This window comes from Rattus norvegicus (assembly GCF_036323735.1).
Source record: "Rattus norvegicus strain BN/NHsdMcwi chromosome Y unlocalized genomic scaffold, GRCr8 chrY_unlocalized_15, whole genome shotgun sequence".
Lineage (NCBI taxonomy): Eukaryota > Metazoa > Chordata > Mammalia > Rodentia > Muridae > Rattus > Rattus norvegicus.
In genome coordinates, this window is record NW_026947373.1 from 587,538 (window position 1) to 614,207 (window position 26,670).

At 36.7% G+C, this 26,670-nt stretch overlaps 1 long non-coding RNA gene across 1 annotated transcript; it reads left to right on the forward strand.

The window, feature by feature from the left end:
* Nucleotides 1-1,224: 1,224 nt before the first annotated feature.
* Nucleotides 1,225-20,122, forward strand: LOC134484595 (uncharacterized). Its single transcript, XR_010062083.1, has 3 exons — nucleotides 1,225-1,360; nucleotides 16,831-17,004; nucleotides 19,375-20,122. It is a non-coding gene; the product is annotated as an uncharacterized LOC134484595 (long non-coding RNA).
* Nucleotides 20,123-26,670: the final 6,548 nt, after the last annotated feature.

The following is a 26,670-nucleotide window of genomic DNA, read 5'->3' on the forward strand; positions in this document are numbered from 1 at the left end:
TCTGCTATTTCTGACAGTGGCTAGACTGTCCTACAAGCCTGTGTGTCAGGAGTGCTGTAGACCTCTTTTCCTGTTTTCTTTCAGCCAGTTATGGGGACAGAGTGTTCTGCTTTCGGGCGTGTAGTTTTCCCTCTCTACAGGTCTTCAGCTGTTCCTGTGGCCCTGTGTCTTGAGTTCACCAGGCATGTTTCTTGCAGGGGAAAAGTTGGTCCTACCTGTGGTTCCAAGGCTCAAGTTTGCTCGTGGGTTACTGCCTAAGTCCTCTCCGCAGCGGCAGCAACCGGGAAGATCTGCGCTGCTCTTTCGGGGAGCCTCCATGCACCAGGGTTCCAGATGGCGTTTGGTGTTTTCCTCTGGCATCTGGATGTGTGCAGAGTGCAGTCTCTTCTGGTTTCCGAAGCGTGTCTGCCTCTATGAAGGTTTAGCTCTCCCTCCCATGGGATTTGGGTGCAGAGAACTGTTTATGCGGTCTGTTTCCTTCAGGTTCCAGTGGTGTCTCAGGCAGGGGTCCTGCCGCTCCTGGGCCCTCCCCCACAGGAGCCCAGAGGCCTTATACAGTTGCCTCTTGGGCCAGGGATGTGGGCAGGGGTGGGCAGTGTTGGTGGTCTCCTCCACTCTGCAGCCTCAGGAGTGCCGACCTGACCAGGCGGTGAGGTCTCTCTCCTACGGGGTTTGGGAGCTGAGAGCTGCTGCGGGCCGGACTGGAAAACAGAATTATTGAGTACACATTGAGGAATATTTACACACACCCTTAACAAGGAATTTGCAATAGGAAATTGAAATACAATATTCATTCTATTAAAGGTCTATAGGGAAAATACTGGCCTTTGGGAAACATAGAAAACCTAGAAAATTGAATTGTATTTCACAGGAATGACCTGTGAGTACAAATATTATCTAGAAGAATCTCCTACACTCCATGCTCATAAATATTTTCTACCCATGTCAATATCCTGACTAGCTTTCTCCATTCAGAGCATGAAACCACTAGTGAAGCAGAGAGAAGTCTCTATCTTCAGAGAAATCGAGTAAGTAAAGGTTTCCACAGTGTTACAGGAGATAGATATGGAAATGCACCCTCAAATCTGGTCAGTGTAAGGAAAACTTTTCAGCATGTAGGCCATGGCAGTTCTCACTGACATCACCATTAGGAACTCCCTGAAAACTCTCTTGTAACCTGGAGAGCCCTAGCTTCTTCTGTGATGTCACAACTGTTGTTTGACTGCAGCTGCCTCTCAGAAGTCCTTCAGTGCCTCTAGGGTTTACTAATTGGCCTCTAATTCAGAGCAAATTGGGGAGTGATAACAAAGAGGATGAAGAGATTGGAAATGGAGAGAAAGGAAGCTGGCCTTCTGTCATGGTATAAAAAACAAGGAAGAAATATGTGGTCCTTGGGAAAATGTGTGTGTCTTTGTTAGGTGTTGAGTGATATCACTGAAGAGATAGCCTTTATCTGAGCATTCCACATAAGGGAATGAGGAGCCGGGAGCCTCTCAGAAGCATCTGAACTTCCCTGTTGTTCTGCTTCCTGGAAGTCAGGGAGCTTATATCATTCATTTCTTTATTCCAAAAGTTAAGTGTTCTGAAGGGCCCAGTTGTATCCCTGACAGGTCATGGACTTTATACTTTTTGTCAAAAAGAGAAAGTTACAAAGGAAGATGGAATGGACAAGTATTGTGTCCCCAGCTCAGAGTAAAGTCTTCAAAGTTTTGGATACCTCTAATGCAGTTTCTGTCTGACACTTCTCTCTGGGAGAAGAAGTGCTCTAGTTCAGACTTCATCATCTCAGTCTTTCCACTAGTATTATTTGACTATCATTTAAGATTTCCTAGTCAATAGGTATGATTAATTGGCAGTTTTCTTTTCTTTTATATCTTTCATTTTTTAGTAAATTTTATTGCTTTTTTAACTGGATGTTTCTATATTTACATTTAAAATGTTATTTCCTTTCCAAGTTTTCTGCCCATAAGATCCCTAACTGGTCCCCCTGCCCTTCTTCTATAACCTTCCTTACTACCCCTTAACATTACCTTGAACATTGTGTCAAACCTAGGGAGGACGAAGGATTTCTCCTTCCATTGGTTCCCACCAAGTCCATCCTCTTCCACATATGCAGTTGGAGCCATAGCTCTCTCCATGTACATTCTTTGAATATTGGTCTAGTATCAGAAAGCTCTGGTTCATTGGCATTGTTGTTCTTATTGTGCTAAAGCCACTTAAATTCTCATAATTTTTCCTGAATATCTACAAACAAGAAGTCCATTTTCAGTTCACTGGTATACCACTTCACTTCTGTATTTGGCATAATCTGGTGTGCATTCACTTCTGTACTTGGAATAATCTAGCTGTGTCTCTCAGGAAATATCTATATCTGATTCCTGGCAGAATGCAAATCTTACCTTCATCAATCTTGTCTAGTTTTGGTGGCTGATGTGTATATATATATATATATGTATATTATTTTTTTTGGTGGCTCCTACAACTATGAGTTTAGCTGAAATTTTAAAATGGATTCTGCGCATCTAGGTCAAGACTGTAGAATCCACAAATGGAAACGCCAAACAGACTCATCCTGTTCTTTTCAAACTACTGAATTTGAGGCTTCACTGGTCCTCAAGTCATTCCTAGCCCTGCCCAGCCTCCTATATCTTATGCTTGGCCTTAATAACAAATCATGGTAAAATAGCCAAAACCCTCAATTATGGCAATGAAACACAGGAAGGTAGATATTGCAGAACTGATATCAAATGAGACTAGAGAACCGAAAAGTATAATCCATGTGGTCCTTTCCTTTATTGATGTCTGTAATTTTTGGATAAAATAAGGATTTGGATAAAATAAGTGTGTCATTTGAAGTATGTATACAGTATTTACACTGGTATACTTAGACTATAGTTGGGCCCATTTTGTTTCCAAAATCATTGCAGAAAATGGAATTGGAAAACAGAATTTTTGAGGACACATTCAGGAATATTATAAAGTCCCCTATAATTGAATGTACAATAAGAAAATATAATATAATATTCATTCAACTAAAGGACTACAAGGGAAATCCTAGTGTTTGGGAAACAGAGATATCTGAGAAAATTGAACTGTATGCCATAGGAATGGCCCTGAGAAAAAATTATTATCCAGAAGAATCTCCTCACTCCAGGTTCCTAAATCTTATCTACACATGCCAACGCCCTGACTATCTTTCTCCATTCAGAGCATGTAACCACTAATGAAGCCAAGAGAATTCCCTAACTTTAGAGCGATATAGTATGTAAAGTTTTCCACTGTATCACAGGAGACACTCCTGTAAAGTGCACCCTTGAATCTAGTCAATGTTAGTAAAGCAGTTCAGCAGGTAGTCCATGGCAATTCATAGTGACATCATCATTAGGCCCTCACTGAAAAAAATCTCCTGTATCCTGCAGAGCCCTGACTTCTCTTGTGATGTCACAAGTGTTGCTGTGACATGAATTTAATCTCAGATATTCCTTCAGTACCTCGAGGTTTAACTAATTGGCCTCTAAATCAGAGTAAATAGCCATTGGAGGGTTAGAACAAAGAGCATGAATTGGTCAGAGATGAGGAGAAGGAAGCTGGCCTTCTGTCTTGGTAAAAAAAAAAAGGAAGAAATGTGTAGTCTATGGGAATTCTCATTTAGTCCTGGGTAGGGATTGAGGGGGTTTGGCTTAAGAATTAGCCTTTTCCTGAGCCTTCCTCATATGGGAATATGGTGCTAGGAACCTCTGAGAATCATCTGAACTTCCCTGCTTGTTATGGTTCCTGGATATCAGAGTGTATATATCATTAATTTCTTTATCCCTAAAGCCAAGAGTTAGGAAGGGAAGAGTTTTTTACCTGAGAGCTCTTTGCTCTTATTCTGTTTTTCACAGAAGAAAAGGTCCTAAGTAAGAAAGGAAAGACAAGTATTATGTCTTCTGCTCAGAGTAACCTCCTCCATGATTTGGATTCCTTTAGTGCAGTTTGTGTCTGACACTGACATAAGGAAGAAGGGAAGGACCATTATTGTTTCACAACTCACAGTAAACTCCACCATGTTTTGGATATCTATAGTGCAGTTTGTATTTGACACTGATATCTGGGAGAGAGAAATGCTTCTAATTGAGTCTTCATCATCTCAGTCTTTTCACTAGTATTACTCTGAATATCATTCCTTGTCAGGGACTCTTTAGAATTCTCAGTCAATAGATATGATTAGCTGGTCATGCACTTTTCTATAATTTCTTTCATTTTTTTTGTTTTTTTACCAAATTTTATTCCTTATTATTAATTGGCTATTTCTATATTTATATTTCAAATGTTATTTCCTTTCCCAATTTCCTCCCCATAAGGTCCCTAACCAGTCTAGTACCCTTGTTCTATTACTCCCCTTACTTCCCCTTTACATTCCATTGAACTGGGAGTCAAACTCAGGGAGAACAAATGATTTCTCCTTCTATTGATGCTCAAGAAGGACATACTCTGCCACATATGCCATTCGAACCATAATTCTGTCCATGAACAATCTTTGAATATTGGTTTAGTACCAGAAAGCACTGGTTCATTGGCATTGCTGTTCTTATGCGTTTGCAAGCCCTTTCACCTCTTATAATCCTTTCTCAAAATCTACCAACATGAGGTCCATTTTCAGTTCACTTGTTTGCCATTAGCACTCACTTCTGTATTTGATATGCTCTAGCTGTGTTTCTAAGGAAAGATTTATATTTGGTTCCTGGCAGAATGCACTTCTTGGCTTCATCAATCTTATCTAGTTTTGGTTGCAGTATATATATATATATATATATATATATATATATATATATATATATATATATATATATGTATATATATATATATATACATGTATATATATATATGTATATTTGATAGCTCCTACAGTTATGACGTATGGTGGAATTTTAACAGGAATTCTGCGCAACAAGGTCAAGGACGTAGAATACACAAATTACAATTAGGCTCCCTCCTGTGCTTATGAAACTATTGAAGTTGAGGTTTCACTGGTCCTCAAGCCATTCTTTTCCCTGCATATCCTCCTGCATATTATGTTTGGCCTTAAGAAAGAATCATGGTAAAGCGTCCAAAACCCTCAAATCTGACACTGGAACACTGTAAGGTAGATACTGTAGTGCAGATATCAAAAGGGACTAGAGAAACGATTTCTATACACCATGTGGTCCTTTGACTTACTGATGTCTGAAAAATTTTGGATAAAATAAGGAATTGGGAGTTCATCATTTGAAGTAGGTACACAATATTTACACTGTTATACTCACTCTATAGCTGAGCCCCTTTGTTGCCAAAATCATGGCAGAAAATGGAGTTGGAAAGCAGAATTTTTGAGTACACATTCAAGAATATTTATAAAGTCCCTTAACTAGGACAGTACAATGAGAATATGAAATACAATATTTACTCAATTAAGGTCTGTAGGGAAAATACAGGTCTTTGGGAAACAGAGAAAACCAAGAAAATTGAACTGTATGTCACAGGAATGAACCTGGGAATAAAAATATTATCTAGAAGTATCTACTCCCGTCCTTGTTCCTAAATCATTTCTACCCATGCCAAACCCCTGAGTATCTTTCCCCATCCAGATATGTTACCACTAATGAAGCAAAGAGAAGTCTTTAGCTTTAGAGAGATGTAGTACATCAATGTTTCCACTGTGTCACAGGAGACACTCCTGGAAAGGCCACCTTTGAATCTGGTCATTGGGAGGAATGTTTAGCAGGTAGGCCATGACAGTTCTCAATGACATCATCATTAGGCCACACCTGAAAAATCTCTTGTACCCTGGAAAGCCCTACCTTCTTCCATGATATCACAAGTGTTGTGCTGAAAGCAACTGTCTCTTAGATATTGCTTCAGTACCTTTAGTGTTTACTATTTTGCCTCTAATGCAGAGTAAATAGCCATTTGGGAGTGAGAACAAGGTGGAGGAAGAGATCAGAGATGGAAAGAAGAAAGCTGGTTTTGTCTTGGTATAAAAAATGCTAGAAATATGTCGTCCATGGGAAAGCTCAGTGTTTCATGGTTAGATGTTGACTGAGTTCATTGAAGAGATATCCTTGATCTGAGCCTTCCACATGTGAGATTCACGAGATGAGAGCCTCTCATCTGGTCTTCCCTTTTGGTTATGGTTCCCGGAAATCAAAGAGTTTATATCATTTATTTCCTTATTCCAAAGCCAGGTGTTGGGAAAGGCCGAGTTGTTTTCCTGAGAGGTCATCACTTTTATTCATTTGCCCAGAAGAAAATTGTCCTAAGATAGAAGGGAAAGTCAAATATTGTGTCCTCATCTCAGAGTAAACTATTCCATACTTTGGATTCCTATAGTGCATTTTGTGTCTGACACTGATATCTGGGAGAGAGCAGAGGTCAAGAGGTTCTAATATTACTCTGACTACCATTCCCTGAGAGTGACCCTGTATATTTCTGAGTGAATAGGTGTGATTAGCTGGCAATTCTCTTTTCTTTTATTTCTTTAATTTTTTTTAAATTTTTATAGCAAATATTATTGCTTTTTTGAATGGGTTATTTCTATATTTACATTTCAAGTATTGTTTCCAATGCCAGTTTTCTGTTGGTTAGGTACCTAACCTGTCCGCCTCCAATTATTCTATAATCGCTCTTACTGCCCTTTGACATTCCCTTGAAATGGCAGTCAAACCAAGGGAGGACAAAGGGCTTCTGCATCCATTGGTGCCCAAAAAGTCCATCCTCTGCTACCTGTGTATTTTGAACCATAGGTCTCTCCATGTACAGTCTTTTAATACTGGTTTAGTACCAGAATGCTCTGGTTCCTTGGCATTGTTGTTCTTATGGGGCTAAAAGTCCCTATTACTCTTGTAATCCTTTCTTATAATCTACTAACAAGAGGTCTATTTTCAGGTCATTGGTTTGCCACTAACATTCACATCTGTATTTACCATGCTCTGGCTGTGTTTGTCAGGAATCTGGCAGCATGTACTTCTTAGCTTCAAAAATCTTTTCTAGTTTTGGTGGCTGATATGTTTATCTATCTATATCTGTATCTGTATCTGTATCTGTATCTGTATCTGTATCTGTATCTGTATCTGTATCTGTATCTGTATCTGTATCTATATATCTATATCTACATCTATATCTTCAGCTACATCCACATCTGCATATATATCTACATCTATATCTATATCTACATCTATCTACATCTATAAATATATCTATCTAAATATATATCTAAATATATATATAGGTGGAATTTTTACATGAAATCTGCACAACTATGTCAAGATTGTAGAATTCACAAATGCCAAATAGACTTCCTCCTGTTCTTATGAAACTATTGAAGTTGAGGTTTCCCTGAACTTCCAGCCATTCCTCTCCCTGTCCTTCCTCCTGAATCTTATATTTTCCTTCAAGAGAGAAACATGGTAAAACATCCAAAACCCACAAGTATAGACCTGGGAAAACAGGAAGGTAGATATTACAGAACTGAAATTTAATGGGACTGCAGAACCGCATTCTATACTCCATGTTGTCCTTTGCTTTACTGATGTCTGGTAATTTTTGTTTAAAATAAGGATTTTTGAGTTTATCATTTGAACTAGGTACACAATATATACACTGTTATATTCACTCTATAGGTGGGCCTTCTTTGTTTCAAAAACCATTGCAAAAACTTGAATTCGTAAACAGAATTTTTGAGTATACATTCAGGAATATATATAAAGTTCCCTATCAAGGAATGTACAATAAGAAAATGTAATACAGGGTTGGGGATTTAGCTCAGTGGTAGAGCGCTTGCCTAGCCAGTTCAAGGCCTTGGGTTCGTTCAGTCCCCGGCTCCGAAAAATAAGAGGAAAAAAGAAAAAAAAGAAAATATAATAGAATATTCACTCAATTAAATGTCTCTAGGGAAAATATTGGGCATTGGGAAAAAGAGAAAGCCTAAGAAATTGAAGTGTATGTCACAGGAATGGACCTGGGAATAAAATTATTATCCAGAAGAATCTCCTCCACTCCATGTTACTAGATCTTTTCTACCAATTCCAAGTCCCTGACTAACTTTCTCCATTCAGAGCAGGCAACCACTAATGAAGCACAGAGAACTCTCTAATTTTAGAGTGATGTAGTAAGTAAAGGTTTCCACAGCATCACAGGAGCGTAATCTGGAAAGAGCACTGCCAAATCTGGTCAATGTAAAGATAGCTCTCCAGCAGGTAAGTCATGGCCGTTCTCAGTGACATTTTCATTTGTCGCTCCCTGAAAAAATCTCTTGTATCCTGGAGAGCCCTAGTTTCTTCAGTGGTGTCACAAGTGTTGTCCTGTCTGCATATGGCTCTCTGATATCCCTTCAGTACCTCTACGGTTTACTAATTGGCCTATAATTCAGAGTAAACAGCCTTTGGGGAGGAGAAAAAAAGGATGAACAGATCAGAGATGGGGATAAGTTACCTGGCCTTCTGACTAGGTATAAAAAAAGGAAGAAATACTTGGTCCATGGGAAATCTACATGAGTCCTGGGTAGGGGCTGTGTGGGTTAGCTGAAGAGATAGCCTGAATCTGAGCCGTCCACATATGCAAATCTGGAGCTGGGATTCTCTTAGAATTATTTGGACTTCCCTGCTTTTTATGGTTCCTGGAATCAGAGAGTTTATATCACTAATTTCTTTATTCCAAAAGCCAAATGGTGGGAAGGGCGCTGTTTTCCTGAGAGCTCATTAATTTTATTCTATTTGCCCAGTAGAAAAAAATCCTAAGGGAAAAGGGAATGGTAATGATCGTATCCTCAGCTCAGTGTAAACTGCTTCATGCTTTGGATTCCTACAGTGTGCATGTTGTGTCTGACACTGATATCTGGGAGAGGAAAGTGCTTCTAGTTGAGACTTCATCATCTCAGTATTTCAACTAGGATTACTCTGACTACCATTCATTGACAGCGACTCTTTATATTTCTGAGTCAATAGGGGTGACTAACAGAATAGCAGGCAGTTCTCTTCTATAATTTCTTTCATTTTTAACATTTTTTGTTTGATTTTTTAAATGGATACTTCTATATTTTCATTAGAAATGTTATGTCCTTTTTCCAGTTTCTTTTCCATAAGATCCCTAAGCAGTCCCCATCCAGTTCTTCTAAAACCACACTTATTGGCCCTTGACATTCCCATAAACTGGGAGTTAAAACTAGTGATGAAACCAAAGGGCTTCCCCTTCCTTTGGTGCCATCCTCTGCTACATATGCAGTTGGAGTCTTGGGTCTGTCCATGTACAGTCTTTGAATATTGGTTTAGTATGTGAAATATCTGGTTCATTGGCATTGTTGTTCTAATGGTGTTGAACTCTCCTTCAGCTCTTGTAATCCTATTTCAAAATATACCAGCAGGAGGTCCGCTCTCAGTTCACTGGTTTGCCACTAGCTTTCATTTCTGTATTGGACCTGCTCTAGCTGTGTCTCTCAGGAAAGATCTATAATCTGTTCCTTGAGGCATGCACTTCTTTTTTTTTTTATTAACTTGAGTATTTCTTATTTACATTTCGAGTGTTATTCCCTTTCCCGGTTTCCAGGCAAACATCCCCAAATCCCTCCCCCTCCCCTCCTTTATGTGTGTTCCCCTCCCAACCTCCCCCCATTGCCATCCTCCCCCCGACAATCTAGTTCACTGGTGTTTCAGTCTTAGCAGGTCCCAGGGCTTCCCCTTCCACTGGTGCTCTTACTAGCATATTCATTGCTACCAATGAGGTCAGAGTCCAGGGTCAGTCCATGCATAATCTTAAGGTAGTGGCTTAGTCCCTGGAAGCTCTGGTTGCTTGGCATTGTTGTACATATGGGGTTTAGAGCCCCTTCAAGCTCTTCAAGTTCTTTCACTGATTCCTTCAACGGGGGTCCTATTCTCAGTTCAGTGGTTTGTTGCTGGCATTCGCCTCTGTATTTGCTGTATTCTGGCTGTGTCTCTCAGGAGCGATCTACATCCGGCTCATGGCGGCCTGCACTTCTTCGCAGCATCCATCTTGTCTAATTGGATGGCTGTATATATATGGGCCACATATGGGGCAGGCTCTGAATGGGTGTTCCTTCTGTGTCTGTTTTAATCGTTGCCTCTCTATTTCATGCTAAGGGTATTCTTGTTCCCATTTTAAAGAAGGAGTGAAGCATTCACATTTTGATCATCTGTCTTGAGTTTCATTTGTTCTAGGTTTCTAGGGTAATTCAAAAATTTGAGCTAATAGCCACTTATCAAGGAGTGCATACCATGTGTGTTTTTCTGTGATTGGTTTACCTCACTCAGGATGATATTTTCCAATTCCAACCATTTGCCTATGAATTTCATAAAGTCATTGTTTTTGATACCTGAGTAATATTCCATTGTGTAGATGTACCACATTTTCTGAATCCATTCCTCTTTTGAAGGGCATCTGGGTTCTTTCCAGCTTCTGGCTATTATAAATAAATCTGCGATGAACATAGTGGAGCACATGTTGGAGCAACTTTTGGGTATACGCCAAAGAGAGGTATAGCTGGATCTTCAGGCAGTTCAATGTCCAATTTTCTGAGGAACCTCCAGACTGATTTCCAGAATGGTTGTACCAGTTTGCAATCCAACCAACAATGGAGGAGTGTTCCTCTTTCTCCACATCCTCGCCAGCATCTGCTGTCACCTGAGTTTTTGACCTTTGCCATTCTCACTGGTGTGAGGTGAAATCTCAGGATTGTTTTGATTTGCATTTCTCTTATAACTTAAGATGTTTAAGATTTCTTTAGGTGTTTCTCAGCCATTCGGCATTCCTCAGCTGTGAATTCTTTGTTTAGCTCTGAGCCCCAATTTTAATAGGGTTATTTGTCTCCCTGAAGTCTAACTTCTTGAGTTCTTTGTATATTTTGGATATAAGGCCTCTATCTGTTGTAGGATTGGTAAAGATCTTTTCCCAATCTGTTGGTTGCCATTTTGTCCTAACCACAGTGTCCTTTGCCTTACAGAAGCTTTACAGTTTTATGAGATCACATTTGTCGGTTCTTGATCTTAGAGCATAAGCCATTGGTGTTTTTTTCAGGAAACTTTTTCCAGTTTCCATGTGTTCCAGATGCTTCCCTAGTGTTTCTTCTATTAGTTTGAGTGTGTCTGGTTTGATGTGGAGGTCCTTGATCCACTTGAACTTAAGCTTTGTACAGGGTGAAAGGCATGGATCTATCTGCCTTCTTCTAGATGTTGACCTCCAGTTGATCCAGCACCATTTGCTGAAAATGATATCTTTTTTTCCATTTGATGATTTTGGCTCCTTTGTCAAAATCAAGTGCCCATTGGTGTGTGGGTTCATTTCTGGGTCTTCAATTCTGTTCCATTGGTCTATCTGTCTGTCTCTGTACCAATACTATGCAGTTTTTTATCACTATTGCTCTGTATCCTGCTTGAGTTGAAGGATAGTGATTCCCCCTGAAGTCCTTTTATTGTTGAGGATAGTTTTAGCTATCCTGTTTTTTTTTTTTTTTGTTATTTCAGATGAATTTGAAAATTATTCTGTCTTACACTTTGTAGAATTGGATTGGTATTTTGATGGGGATTGCATTGAATCTGTAGATCGCTTTTGGTAAAATGTCCATTTTTACTATATTAATCCAGCCATTCCATGAGCATAGGAGATCTTTCCATTCATTTCTATTCTTTCCAGGACTTTTATCATGAAGGGGTGTTGGATTTTTTCAAATGCTTTCTCCGCATCTAATGAAATGATCATGTGGTTATGTTCTTTCAGTTTGTTTGTATAATGGATCACGTTGATGGTTTTCCGTATATTAAACCATCTTTACATGACTGGGATGAAGTCAACTTGATCATGGTGGACGATTGTTTTGATGTGCTCTTGGATTCGATTTGCCAGAATTGTAATGACTATTTTTGCGTCGATATTCGTAAGAGAAATTGGTCTGAAGTTCTCTTTCATTTTGGGTCTTTGTATGGTTTAGGTATAAGAGTAATTGTGGCTTCATAGAAGGAATTCGATAGTTCTTCTTTTTTTTTTTTCAATTTTGTGGAATAGTTTGGATAGTATTGGCATGAGGTCTTCTATGAAGGTCTGATAGAATTCTGCACTAAACCCATCTGGATCTGAGCTCTTTTTCGTTGGGAGACCTTCAATGACTGCTTGTATTTCCTTAGGAGTTATGGGGTTGTTTAACTAGTTTATCTCTTCCTGATTTAACTTCGGTTCTTGGTATCTTTCTAGGAAATTGTCCATTTCCTGCAATTTTCAAATTTTGTTGAATATAGGCTTTTATAGTAAGATCTGATGATTTTTGAATGTCCTCTGAATCTGTAGTTATGTCTCTCTTTTCATTTCTGATTTTGTTAATTTATATACAATCTCTGTGACCTCTAGTAATTCTGGCTAAGGATTTATCTATCTTGTTGATTTTTCTCAAAGAACCAACTTTTGGTTCTGCTGATTCTTTCTATGGTCCTTTTTGTTTCTACCTGGCTGTTTTCACGTCTGAGTTTGATTATTTCCTGCCTTCTACTCCTCCTGTGTGTATTTGCTTCTTTTTGTTCTAGAGCTTTTAGGTGTGCTGTCACGCTGGCTACATATGCTATCTTGTTTCTTTTTGAAGGCACTCAGCGCTATAAGTTTTCCTCTGAGGACAGCTTTCATTGTGTCCCATAAGTTTGGGTATGTTGTATGCTAATTTTCATTAAATTCTAAGAAGTCTTTAAATTCTTTATTTCTTCCTTGACCAGGTTATCGTTGAGTAAAGCAATGTTCAACTTCCACGTATATGTGGGCATTCTTCCCTTATTGTTATTGAAGACCGGCTTTAGGTTGTGGGGGTTTGATAGCATGCATGTGATTATTTCTATCTTTCTGTACCTGTTGAGGCCCATTTTTTGACCAATTATATGGTCAATTTTGTAGAAAGTACCATGAGGAGCTGAGAGGAATGTGTATCCTTTTGCTTTAGGATAGAATGTTCTATAAATATCAGTTAAGTACATTTGGTTCATGACTTCTCTTAGTCTGTCTATGTCTCTGTTTATTTCTGTTTCCATGATCTGTCCATTGATGAGAGTGGGGTGTTGAAATCTCCTACTATTACTGTGTGAGGTGCAATGTGTGTTTTGAGCTTTAGTTAGGTTTCCTTTACGTTTGTAGGTGCCCTTGTATTAGGGTCATACATATGTAGGATTGAGAGTTCATCCTGGTGGATTTTTCCTTTGATGAATATGAAGTGTCCTTCCTTATCTTTTTTGATGACTTTTAGTTGGAAATTGATTTTATTTGATATTAGAATGGCTACTCCAGCTTGCTTCTTCTGACCATTTGCTTGGAAAGTTGTTTTCCAGCCTTTCACTCTGAGGTAGTGTCTGTCTTTGTCTCTGAGGTGTGTTTCCTGTAGGCAGCAGAATGCAGGGTCCTCGTTGCGTATCCAGTTTGTTAATCTATGTCTTTTTATTGGGGAGTTGAGGCCATTGATATTGAGAGATATTAAGGAATAGTGATTATTATTTCCCTTTATATTCATATTTGGATGTGAGGTTATGTTTGTGTGCTTTCATTCTCTTTGTTTTGTTGCCAAGACGATTAGTTTCTTGCTTCTTCTAGGGTATAGCTTGCCCCCTTATGTTGGTCTTTACCCTTTATTATCCTTTGTAGTGCTGGATTTGTAGAAAGATATTGTGTAAATTTGGTTTTGTCATGGAATATCTTGGTTTCTCCATCTATGTTAATTGAGAGTTTTGCAGGATACAGTAACCTGGGCTGGCATTTCTGTTCTCTTAGGGTCTGTATGACATCAGTCCAGGATCTTCTGGCCTTCATAGTTTCTGGTGAGAAGTCTGGTGTGATTCGGATAGGTCTGCCTTTATATGTTACTTGACCTTTTTCCCTTACTGCTTTTAATATTCTTTCTTTATTTTGTGCGTTTGGTGTTTTGACTATTATGTGACGGGAGGTGTTTCTTTTCTGGTCCAATCTATTTGGAGTTCTGTAGGCTTCTTGTATGCCTATGGGTATCTCTTTTTTTAGGTTAGGGAAGTTTTCTTCTATGATTTTGTTGAAGATATTTACTGGTCCTTTGAGATGGGAGTCTTCACTTTCTTCTATACCTATTATCCTTAGGTTTGATCTTCTCATTGAGTCCTGGATTTCCTGTATGTTTTGGGAAAGTAGCTTTTTCTGCTTTATATTACCTTTGAAATTTGAATCAATGATTTCTATGGAATCTTCTGCTCCTGAGATTCTCTCTTCTGTCTCTTGTATTCTGTTGGTGATGCTTCTATCTATGGGTACTTGTGTCTTCCTTTGGTTTTCTATAGCCAAGGTTGTTTCCCTTTGTTCTTTCTTGATTGCTTCTATTTCTATTTTTAATTCATTCAATTGTTTTATTGTGTTTTGCTGGAATTCTTTCAGAGATTTTTGTGATTCCTCTCTATAGGCTTCTACTTGTTTATTTATGTTTCTCTAAGGTAGTTCTTCATGTATTTCTTGAAGTACTCCAGCATCATGATAAAATATGAATGTGAAACTAGATCTTGCTTTTCTGGTGTGTTTGGGTATTCTGTGTTTGCTTTGGTGGGAGAATTGGGCTCCGATGATGGCATGTAGTCTTGGTTTCTGTTGCTTGGGTTCCTGTGCTTGCCTCTCGCCATCAGATTATCTCTAGTGTTACTTTGTTCTGCTATTTCTGACAGTGGCTAGACTGTCCTATAAGCCTGTGTGTCAGGAGTGCTGTAGACCTGTTTTCCTGATTTCTTTCAGCCAGTTATGGGGACATAGTGTTCTGCTTTCGGGCGTGTTGTTTTTCCTCTCTACCGGTCTTCAGCTGTTCCTGTGGGCCTGTGTCTTGAGTTCACCAGGCCGGTCGCATGGAGCTGGAAGGTTTGTCTTACCTGAGGTTCCAAGTATCTTGTTTGCTTGTGGGGTGTTGCTTATGAGCTCTCCGTGGTGGCAGCAATCAGGAAGAACTGTGCTGCCCTTTCTGGGAGCTTTCATGCACCAGGGTTCAAGATGGGGTTTGGTGTTTTCCTCTGGAGTCAGAGATGTGGGCCGAGTTAGACTCTTCTGGTTTCCCAGGCATGTCTGCCTCTCTGAAGGTTTAGCTCTCCCTCCCATGGGATTTGGGTGCAGAGAAATGTTTATGTGGTCAGTCCCTTCAGGATCCGGCTGTGTCTCAGATGCAGCAGATTTCCTGGTCCTGTGCCCTTATCCAAGGGAACCCATGGGCCATAGACAGTTTCCTCTTGGGCCAGCGATGAGGGCAGGGGTGGGCAGTGTTGGTGGTCTCTTCTGCTCTGCAGTCTCAGGAGTGCCCACCACTCTCGGCAGTGAGCTCTCTCTCCCACGGGGTTTGGGAGCAGTGAGCTGGAGGCAGGGAGTGCGAGATAGGGACCCCTGCTCTCATTTCCCATTTTTGATACTGGCACAAATATTAGAGTTTGGCATTAATTTGTTTGGTCTCTTTTGCTGTGTTTACCCAATATGTCCCATTTTTTATGACTTATTTAAACAAAATTGTATTTTACAATTTAAAGGAATATAGTAGGAAAAATACTGACATCATTTGTGATTCAAAGATACTAAAATTTTACTATATTTCCCTTTATGAAAAGTTAGACAACTCCTTGAAGAAACTCTGATAGGTAATATCAAAATATGTTCATAGGAATGGTATATCAAATATTTTTTTTAATAGCGTCAATCAGGAAATGGTTTTCATATTTATGCATTATGGTACTTGATTATGGAAGAAACTGAATGTTCTTAGATTTCGTAATAATGTATATAAATCATTAATTCTAAATGTTTGTTGACAGGAGGCAGTTATCAACGAATATATATTGTGGCACACGTTTCTAATATAAATAGAGCAAATTAAATATATAATTTATGACCTAAAGGTGAGCAAAAGAAAGATATATCATTGATTCTACCTACAGTTGGTGTTAAGATATGATTCATGAATCCATGTATTTTTTATAGACATCTGATAAGATAAAATTAGTGTGAAAAAAGCTAAAACTGCAATTAGCAGGTTTGATCTAGTATACATATTTAAAAATTGCTTTTGAAAAAATACACAGAAAATATTTTCAAGGTTATATATATACAGCATATACAAAAATACACTGCGTCCATAAATTATCAATACCATTCAAGCAACTTTCTCTGGTCTTACTAGATTTGAATTATTAAATATACATATATATGTATGTATATACACACAGGCACACTCACACACACAAAGAAACACACACAATACTTCTAAAAATTTAAAACAAATTAGTAAATAATAATCATTCAGAGAAAAATAATGAAAAAGGATGATCTAAATTTCCAGTATAATGTACTCCCAAAAGTGTACTTTCTAGCATATAAAACATTGCCTTATAATTTTTAGAAAAATACGTATGTGGCCAATATATGTAATCAGATCTCATTGTGACTTATTACTCAGAATTAAAGTAGAAATTTAAATGGTGTGGGAAAAATATTAAATAACAAGATTTAGCTATACTTTTTCAATTACACAAAAAAATCTGAGATACAGTGAAATGACACAAAATGTAAAATTGCTTTCTATTAAGCATTGATATCTAAGTTTACTCTTCATTATATATATATATATGTATATATATATATATATATATATATATATATATATATATATATTTGACAGAGAGAACTAAATCTCACAAGTTGTTTCCTGATTTAAATACAATTTTCTTGGCTTGTAAATATACCCAAAACCAATCAAAACAATGAAAATGGATAGATGCTGTGTTATAACCAGTAAAAGAAATTTTGTTTATTTGTTAGGCATGAATTTATTTTTGTTGTATATCTTCCCAGGTTTCTGTTGGGTATTTTATAAGTCGTAACTTTGGTATGGTCGGTGGTTAAATTTAACTGAACATCGCTGAATATGACAATATAATAGAAATGGATCCTTGGGGCAGAGACTACCTTTGGGTTCAACCTGGTTATAATGAAATGGCGTTCACAGTGTGCAAAACCAAACACAAGGTAAGGAACTATGGCTTCAGGTACAAAGCTCTTTATGAGATTTCTCTTTGTAATATTGGAATAATTGTTACATGATATCATGAGATTGTGCAGTGAGAAGGCCTTTTCTTTATTCCTGTAATGAAAGCAAATATTTGTTGTTTTCAGTTCCCTCAGAGAGCTTGCTAGGTTACTAGATCAATCAGGAACTCGGGATGAAGGTCTTAGATGTGCAAAATATTATGTCGGTATTGGTTTTCTTCTAGGTACTTCTAGGGAAGTGACTTCATAAGACTTGAATATAATCAAATAAGACCTTGTTAAAGATTTAGAAAGCACTGGGTGTTGTGGCACAGGCCTTTTCTCTTAGCACTGAGGAGGCAGAAGCAGGCAGAAGAACTCTAAGTTCAAGTTCAGCTTGGCCTACAGATAAAGAGATAGAGAGAGTTCTGGTACTGCCAGGGATATAAAAGAAACACTGTCTTTAATAAGTACAATTTTAAGTTCTGTAGTATACAAAGAAAAAAAATATCATTTTATTTTAGTAAGATGTTAATACTTTTATCTTGAGTCTAATGCAATATTTTAGCTATAAAATAATGTGAAGGCACTGAAAATGTATGAAAAGATGTTTTCCATCACTATTCTCCTTAAACTACATGTTGAATTTTTATTAAATAAACCTATGTAAATATACTTTGAAGGCTTTTCTGTGACTAACTAAAGGCCTTTTACATTGTTAATTAAGAATGGTAGATTTCAGGCCAATCTTGAAAAGTCATCACTAAGGTGTAGATGTATATTAAGCATACAAAATCTAATCTAAAATGTTGCACAATAAAGAATGAGAACCTTTAATTGGTTTTCCTCTAAAGTATACAGCTTCTTTTTGTTGAAGTGTAGATCTGATGATTTGAACAAATTTTGTGAGAAATACAACCTGCTCTGAGAAGATAAGAAACAGAGAAAGATAAGGAAAAAGCCTGCTATGGGACAACGAACTGGGAGAGAGTATTCTATGGAATATATAGGACAATAAATTTGACTCTTCTGGTATTGTTTAGCTGGGGACTTCATTATGCATATCTATGTACCTAGAAAATTTTTCTTTTACATCTTAAGATTTTATGGTTGCTCTGAAACCTCTGTCTTTTGTATTAAGGTCTTAGCATGTTTACATGATAATTTTGAAATATTAGTGTTATTATCAAAACCCGTACTTTGTACATACTTTTTAAGCAACAAAATAGATACATGTCTGCTTGGCTTTATGAAGAAAGTTACAATGATATATATGAATATATATTTCTCATATATACATTCTATTCATGTACCATGTGTGTGATGAAACCTTAGCAGATAGGAATGCATAGTAACCATCCTGCTAGAGTTTGAGGATTTTATTGTATCTCGTTCGACATGTGTATTTCTATTTAAATGCTAACTCTTTTCTAAGTCTCTTAGTTTAACTGGAGAGGTTTTCAATAACTCCTAGTCTGCTGTTTATTCATATAACAGGTCTTTGGTTTTCTTATTGAATTTTATTCCAGCAACTTCTTAATGTGCTTTATTTTGAAGAAAAATTAAATATTTTTTAAATATCAAATTTTTTTTATAAAAAGATTAAATTTTAAAATTTTACAGGAAATATCACTTACTAATATTCTCATTTTTAATTATTATAAAATATTATGATTACAATAACCTTTATCATCATACACATCTCTTGTTAATATAAACACAAATATGTTATTATTTTTATCTTTGAAATTTTCTTTTAATTTGTCAGTAATAAATCTTGACTTCTGTATCTGAGCTTTCTCATCGTTATTCATAAAGAAATATATTGCTTTTTTATTGAGAATAATAAGGAATGTTCATTGATAGGTAGATAGGCAAGATTAACACAATATACACAATGGTATTACATTCACCCCTAGGAAAATTAAACTATGATGTTTTCAGGAAAATAGATGTAACTAGAAAATATAGCGAGTAAGGTAACAAAGACTCAGAACGGCAAATACCATGTATTCTTTCTCATGTTGATAAAAGAATCTAATTTTCATATACTTGTATTTATGTGAAGCTGTTAGTGGTTTGCGTTCATTAAATGCTATGGGTCTCATGAAATTAGAAAGTAGGGTTTTAAACAGTATTGGTTGGACGATATTGAACATGTGGGATACGAATGGAAAGTAAGAATAACACAGAATAGTGCAAGTGTTAGGGACATAGTGGGGTTGGGAAAAAGGACTGAGGAAGGAAGGATGAAGTTGAATATCTACAAACATGACATAAGGCAACCTGTTACTTTATAGGCTAGGTTAAAATAAATAGTATAATTTAAAACTGATACCTTAATTTTTTTTCTTTTTCTTTTTTTTTCAGGGCTGGGATAATACCTTAATGTTTAATGCAATATACAACATGTTTGAGGACAAATGCCAGCCAGTGATATCAAAACAATATATTTATCTTAATTGATCTTAGTCAAACTATCCATAATTATTTGTTAAAAACATCACATAACTGCCAAATTTGGTGTCATTTAAATAATAGCCTGTGAGGTAATAATTACGTAAGGTAGTAGAGTATTATTATTATAAGCATATCAACTGGTAAAATCTGTTATGTGATCTATGTTTTAAGTTGCTTTTTGCTTAATTTTTGCCCATCCTGACATTCACTCATACTGAACTATAATTTTCAATGTTGATATACTAATATAAAAATATGGTTCTGCAGGGTGGTTGAAATTGGTCAATTATAAGTTCATAATTTCCATAAACTACAGGATACCCTCCACAAAGCTCATAGATCCAAAGAAGATAAACAAGAAAAAAGGCTCAAGTGCAGACACTTGACTCTCATTTAGAATGGGGAATAAAATAGTCTTGGAGGGAGATTGAGGGAAGGAACTGGATAGGAGATGGAAGGGAGAAGAGAATGGATTACGTGTGGGAAGGGACAGGATATATGGCCAGATAGTCATGAGAAGGAAAGGAAATCTTGAACTTATAGAGATGAGGATGTAGGGGAAATCTCCAGGATGAGAAAGAGTCCTGGGATAATGGAGGTAACCACGAATTAATGGAGGTTTCCTAAGCGGTGACTTACATTGGTGATATGGAACATGAGGAGGTCAACTCCTGTAGCCAGGAAGGATCACCAGTGGAGGATTAAAGAAACAATTACACCCACAAAGCATTCTACACAAAATTTGTCAAGTATAAAAAAAATAAGGGACTGAGTGAATTGCCAGTGCAAATTGAGATCCATCCCATGGGCAAGCACCAATTCATGACATTATTAATGTTGCTCTGTTACATTCAAAGATAGGAGCATGTTGTACTGAGAGACTCCACCCAGCAGCTGATTCAGGCAGATACCGACACCTACAGCCAAACAGTGGATGGAGCTTGAGGACAGTTTGGTGGCAAAAAAAAGCAATACGAACTGCACAGGAAGACCAACAATGTCAACTAACCTAGACCCCGGGGTACTCTTAGAGACTGAGTGCCCAACCAAAGATCATGCACAGGCTGAATCTAAGCCCTAGTGCATATGGAGCTGACATGTAGATCAATCTTCATGTGGGTCCCGCAAAAATTTGAGTGTGTGATGTCCTGTTGTAGTCAAGTTGTAGCCTGACTGAGGAATCTGTTCCCAAACAGAGTTACCTTATCTGGCTGCAGTTGGAGAGGATGTGCCTAATCCTGAAGAGACTTGATGTTTCAGAGTTGGGGCCATATCTAGGCATGTCATCATCTTGGGAGAGAAGAGGACTGGGTCAGAGAGTCTGGGAGAAAGGGGCAATAGAGGGGGCAACATTTGGTATGTAAATTAAAAAACCTAATTAGTAAATTTGCTATTTCTTTAACAGTAATCTACTTGATTACAGTCTCACTGTACATTATTACTGTGCTCTTAAATCCAATCTCTAATTGTGGACTTCTATTTGGATAGATGTTTAGCTTCACTCTCCTTACCACCTGATTTCAAAAATAGGTGGTTGGGAATTCAATTTTCTTCAGAAGACAGGCATAGATGTATCATAAACTAGGAGAGTAGGCAATTGAAATATGACTGAGTATTGAGTATTGAGCTATAGTAGGGAACATAAAAGTAATTTCCGATTTAATAACATGCTTCTTGTCCTGAACAAATACAGGAACAGAGGATTCCATATATTTAACATATATCATAGTTTTGGTCTTATATTTTCCTATCCTTCAACTCCATATGTGTGTGTATATATATATATATATATATATATATATATATATATATATATATATGTATATGTATATGTATATGTATATGTATATGTATATGTATATGTATATGTATATACACACATATATATGTATATATATATATATATATATATAGGTATGGATATATATATATAGATAGATAGATATAGATATATATAGATATAGATATATATGCATGAACATCGCTTGAAACTTATCAGAAGAATCAATGCAATGATGTTGCAATTTACCTTATCATAAAAGAATGTGTTTTCCAAACCTTTATCTGACATAGGGATCATATCCATAACATAAGACCCAACATATCTTATTCTTCAGAAATATGTTACATATTTGAATAAATGCTTAAATAATTGCACAATAATTATCAAAAAGTACATGAAAAATACTAAACCCACAAACCATTGTTAAAGTTTAAATGCAAGTGTCAATACTTATACTGTGTTGCTCGAATAAAGGACCCCTGGTATACAGTTGCGTGGACTAAATTTTAATATCGCTCTTATAGAAATTGATTTAGAAATTAAAAACTGAAATCACTTGTGATTCAATAGTTCCATTGAAGGAATATGTACCTGAAGGAATCTACCTGTATATTCCTGTGATACCTTCATTAAATGAGTTTATCTTCTAACTTTTCACAAGATCCATGTTACAAAATTGGATGAATAACATATACGGACACTAGATCTTTATTTATAAACGAAAGAGTAAAATTACATCATTGGGACAGATATTGATGAAGCTAGATATCATTGTCCCAATTTAAAAAACAGAACTGTGAGGACAAATATCTAAATCTTATGAAAATAGGCAACTACTATTTGTTTGATTTTTAAGCCTCTTCTACAGAAGGAAAGTCAGATGTCATATTATAAACACAGTCAAATTTTCCCATGGCTCCGATGGCCATAGAGAAGATCCTACTATTCCTGTTTTGCTAAATGGCCATTTTGTCAAACTGCCTTCCAATTCTTACTATTTTTGTCCATACTTTACTGCTTTCATGAGCTGTGGTCAGAGAAATGTATAGTTCCACTGTGCAGCAATTACTGTAGATCTGTGTAACTGGAATAAGTGCTAAGACCATGAGAAGAAGAATGCTGAGCATAAGGCTGGGGAAACATTGCAGAAAAGGTGAAGGCAGAATATGAGTAGAGGGAGGATGCAATCGTGACTTCTGGACATGACACAGTTATTGGATGTACGGACTCACTGCCTCTACACTCATATGCACATGTACATGATTAAGACAACAAGATTAGGAAACTTCCCAGTAGGCAGTACTCAGTGAAGCAATGGATTATAAAGAAAAGAGAAAAGGAAAATAAAAAGAACGTGAAACTGGAAAGAGAATGTATCTGGAAAGAGAAGAACAGTACAGTATAGGTGTGATCAAGGTACATTGTATGTATGTATGAAGAATAAATAAAAATTCTAAAATAAGAAAAATTATGAAAATCTATTAAGAATATTTGTGTCCTCTGCAAGTCACTTTCCCCCCCTAAAAGTAGAATAGAGTATCCTAACTTTTGGTAAGTTGCAGGAAAGTCAATGAAAAAGGTAGTTACATTAGTTCAGTGCATGGTGTCTTCATTATGGAAATAGCAACTGAGGGTCATTAAACTGTACAGTTAAATTATATCACCTGTTCCAATAAAGTAAAATTAAACACTGTGTAATGATCCTCCAAAATGAAACTGCACACTAGAGAGTTAAATGCAGCCTGAAAACTGCCCTCTTCTTAACCTCAACCATTTTAATCTTTGAAACTCTGAATACATATGAATAAAAAAGGTCTAACCTGATACACAGCATTTACTATGGTGTCTTTGTGACTTATATGGCAAGACATTCAGGTTTGCACATTGCCTTCATTATGTCAATCATTTTAAAAATCCTAGGAGACCAAGATCTAAAATCCATGGGCTTTGGTCCTGACAGCCATGGATTGCACTCTGTCCATGATAACTTTATGTATATTAGTTAAACTCTGACAAGCAATCTGCTGCCTCACAAAATTAAATTGAATCATTGCTTTGGTTATGATAATGATTTCTTGTAGAATAGTTATAATTTTCTCGTGAAAAAATTTGCTTTCTCTTCTGGTGCTTTGTGGGCTATTGATGAGCTTAAACCTCTTCCTTCCCAACATAGCACTTACTATAGATTATTTTTCACTGTTGATCTTAGATATACTAAAGATAGGAAAAACACTGAAAATAGTATGGACTTTTTTTTCTGTCCCAATATTTCTTTTTTGACTTCATCATCTTCATCACCACCACCACTAACAGCACCATCATCAATGCCATCATCTAATTTACATGAAACTGAATTTGAAATTTTGTTACACCAACAATGAAATGAGAAGTATTCTGCTTGAAGAAGAGATATTGTTGAAGACGACCTCCTGTGCAGTAATTTTAGTGTTATACAGACATTGCCAAAATTGCTTCAGATGATTGATTGAAATGCTAGCACTCTTTACAACAGGTTTTGAGGGTCCCTTAGTGAGAGAATGGTCATTTACAGCAAGATGTTCATTAACAGGGTTTGATTTGACCCATCTAACAACAAAGTGAAATTGTTCCAGAAATAAAATAGTGCCTCTCCAGAAACAGCTTTTAACCACTAATACACATCTACTTCTATTTCTTAATTGTCATGTTGTCATGTTCTTAGGATACAATATATTCTGATGTATTAATGGTATTTTAGTATTATTTGAGTTTATTGTGAAAATTTCAATGGAACATACCTGTTCCATGATTGTATCACATACAAGTTTTAATTTGATCCTGAAGAGTTTCATGATAACTAAAGTATGAAAAAACTATATCTTCCCAATGAAAATTTGTAACATCCATCATGTGAAATACCCACTGTACCTCATTGGCTTGATGTCTCTGAAAGCATTTAAAGACTCTCCTACTGCATTACTTTAAGCGTGCAGAAGGTTCACTCACGTAGTTGCAATTCCATGTTGGCAGTAAACAAATCACTTTCTGTGAGTTGGAAGGTGATTAAAACTTTTGATAGGAAACTAGTTAGGACTTTGAGGAAAGGGAGCAGACAGGCCATAGAAAGTATCGATTTAAAATTCTTTTCTTAAAATTATAGACTTTTTTATGCAATATATTTTATTACGGTTTCTCTTACCTCTATTTCTCCCCCTTATTTTATACCTCGCTTGCCACCTGTATCTACACTCCTTCTGAATCTCAGTAGAAAACAACAGTCATCTAAGCAATAAAAATAACATAAAACTTAATGAACTGGAATAGAACAGAACAAGCAGATAGAAAAGGGCCAGTAAAAGGCACAAGAATCAGGTACAGACACAGAGACCCAGACTTCCATTCACATACTGGAGAATTCCATGGAAACATAAAACATAAACCAGGAAACAATATATACAAAATATATACAAAAACATACCGAATAGCAATTAATAGATAATTAAACAAATTAAAAAAGGAAATAGAAATTGTGAAGAAAAAGTCCTATCCATTATGAGACAAGGATTCTCCAAAGATGATGAGTTCCTTTAGTGCTTTATATGCATTATACCCTTAAAATTAGTTTGTGTATGCAGTGAGAGTCCCTTGGAGAAAAGTAAGTTTTCATTTTCAAAGGATTACCCATTGGAGATAATTTCTGGTTTAGAGAATAAGTTGATGTTCAGGGCTTGGCTTCTTTCAAGGGCTAATTAATAGGTAACAAGATCTGTGAGGTGCTGTCTTCTGAGTATTATTCAGTTTTGACTCAGGGAGTCGCAATAGTTACATCTATGTGAACAGACCCTAAATTATATTGACCCTGCTTATAAAAAGTAACTAAGGGCAGTGCTGGAAAATAAAAAAAAAAGATGTAGCCATTGGTGTCTTACTAGTGGGTTAAATGTACAGCTTCACACCCATGTTCACCGAAAAGGCTCAGTTATATCCAGGGGGTCATGAAACAAAATATAAAGAGAGGCACCTGGGGAGGATGAGGTTGAGCGTGTAGAGGGCTTCCATACATGTGTTGTGCATGTATGGAATTGTCAAAGAATAACTTGCTTCTTAAAACTTCTAAATGTAACCTCCAAGAAAATTTGGGAGATATTCTGTCAAGACTGCTCTATTTGTTTTAAAATTGGGTCTCATTGTGTAGCTCAAATTACCCTAGAACTCCCAGTGTTCTGTCTCCTGCATCCCCTGCTCTTGTAGGAGGTTTACTCAACATTGACAAAATTATATAATATATGTAAATCTTCTGTTTTTGAAGTTTGATTACATAATGCAATATTCTGTCATTTGTTTTTCATTTTACAGTATATCTTGAATACATTTGCATGGGGAATTTCTTCATGGAATATCATGCATTTAATAAATGGTAGTATACTCATTTCTTTAAATAATAACCTAATTGTGCCATTCAGATTATTTTCATTTTCATTAACTAAAGTTCGCTACAGAAAATCAGCATGGACACTTACTCAGGCACTGTACTCAAAGGTGATTATTTACATTATATTTTGTATAAATTACAAAACACATAGTTGGAATGATGTCAAGGCTGTTAAGTAATGTAATACTTGTATAAATACTGCCAAATTTCCATCTCAGAAGGCTATAATAAATATATATTGCCATCAATTTTATATGAGAACCCATACTATGCCATTCAAAATTAAATGGTACATGTATTTTAAAAAGGTATAAGTCTCTGACTTCTGTCAATTCTTTAATTAGGGGAAGGATTGAAGAAGTTGAAGGGGTGGGCAACCTCTATAGGAAGACCAGCAGTCTCAACTAATCTGGACCTCTGAGATCTCCCAGACACTGAGCCAGCAACCAGGCTGCAAACACAAGCAGGTCTGATGCCCTGACACATGTAGAACAGAGGACGGCCTTGTCTGGCCTAATCCTTGAGAGACTTTAGGCCCCAGGGATTATGGTGCCTGGCAGGGTCTGGGGAGAATCCTCCCCGGGTCAGTGGAGGAAGAGGAGCAATGGGATGAGAAATTGTGCGAGGGGACATGGCACAATGCCAGGAATGTAAATAAATAAAATAACTTTTAAAATAGTTTCACTCATAAATTCAAATGCTGGTTTCTTTTTAACATCTACATTGAAATTCAGTCGTGAAGTTTAGCGTTTTTTCTTACTGAAATCTGTAAGCATTAATCCTTAATTGACTCTTCATATTATTTGCGATTTTCTCCATACTTATTACTTTGCATCAATTGTGTTTGTATATGTAGACTGCTTAGTATTCATAATATGTGCAGAAAACACATTCTTGAATTTTTTTTATTTTAATGATCTGTTATGTGTTAATGTCTATGTATAGATTTGTGCACATGAACACAGGCACTTGGCGAGACCAGAAGAGGTAAGATCCCCTGTAGCTGCTTTTA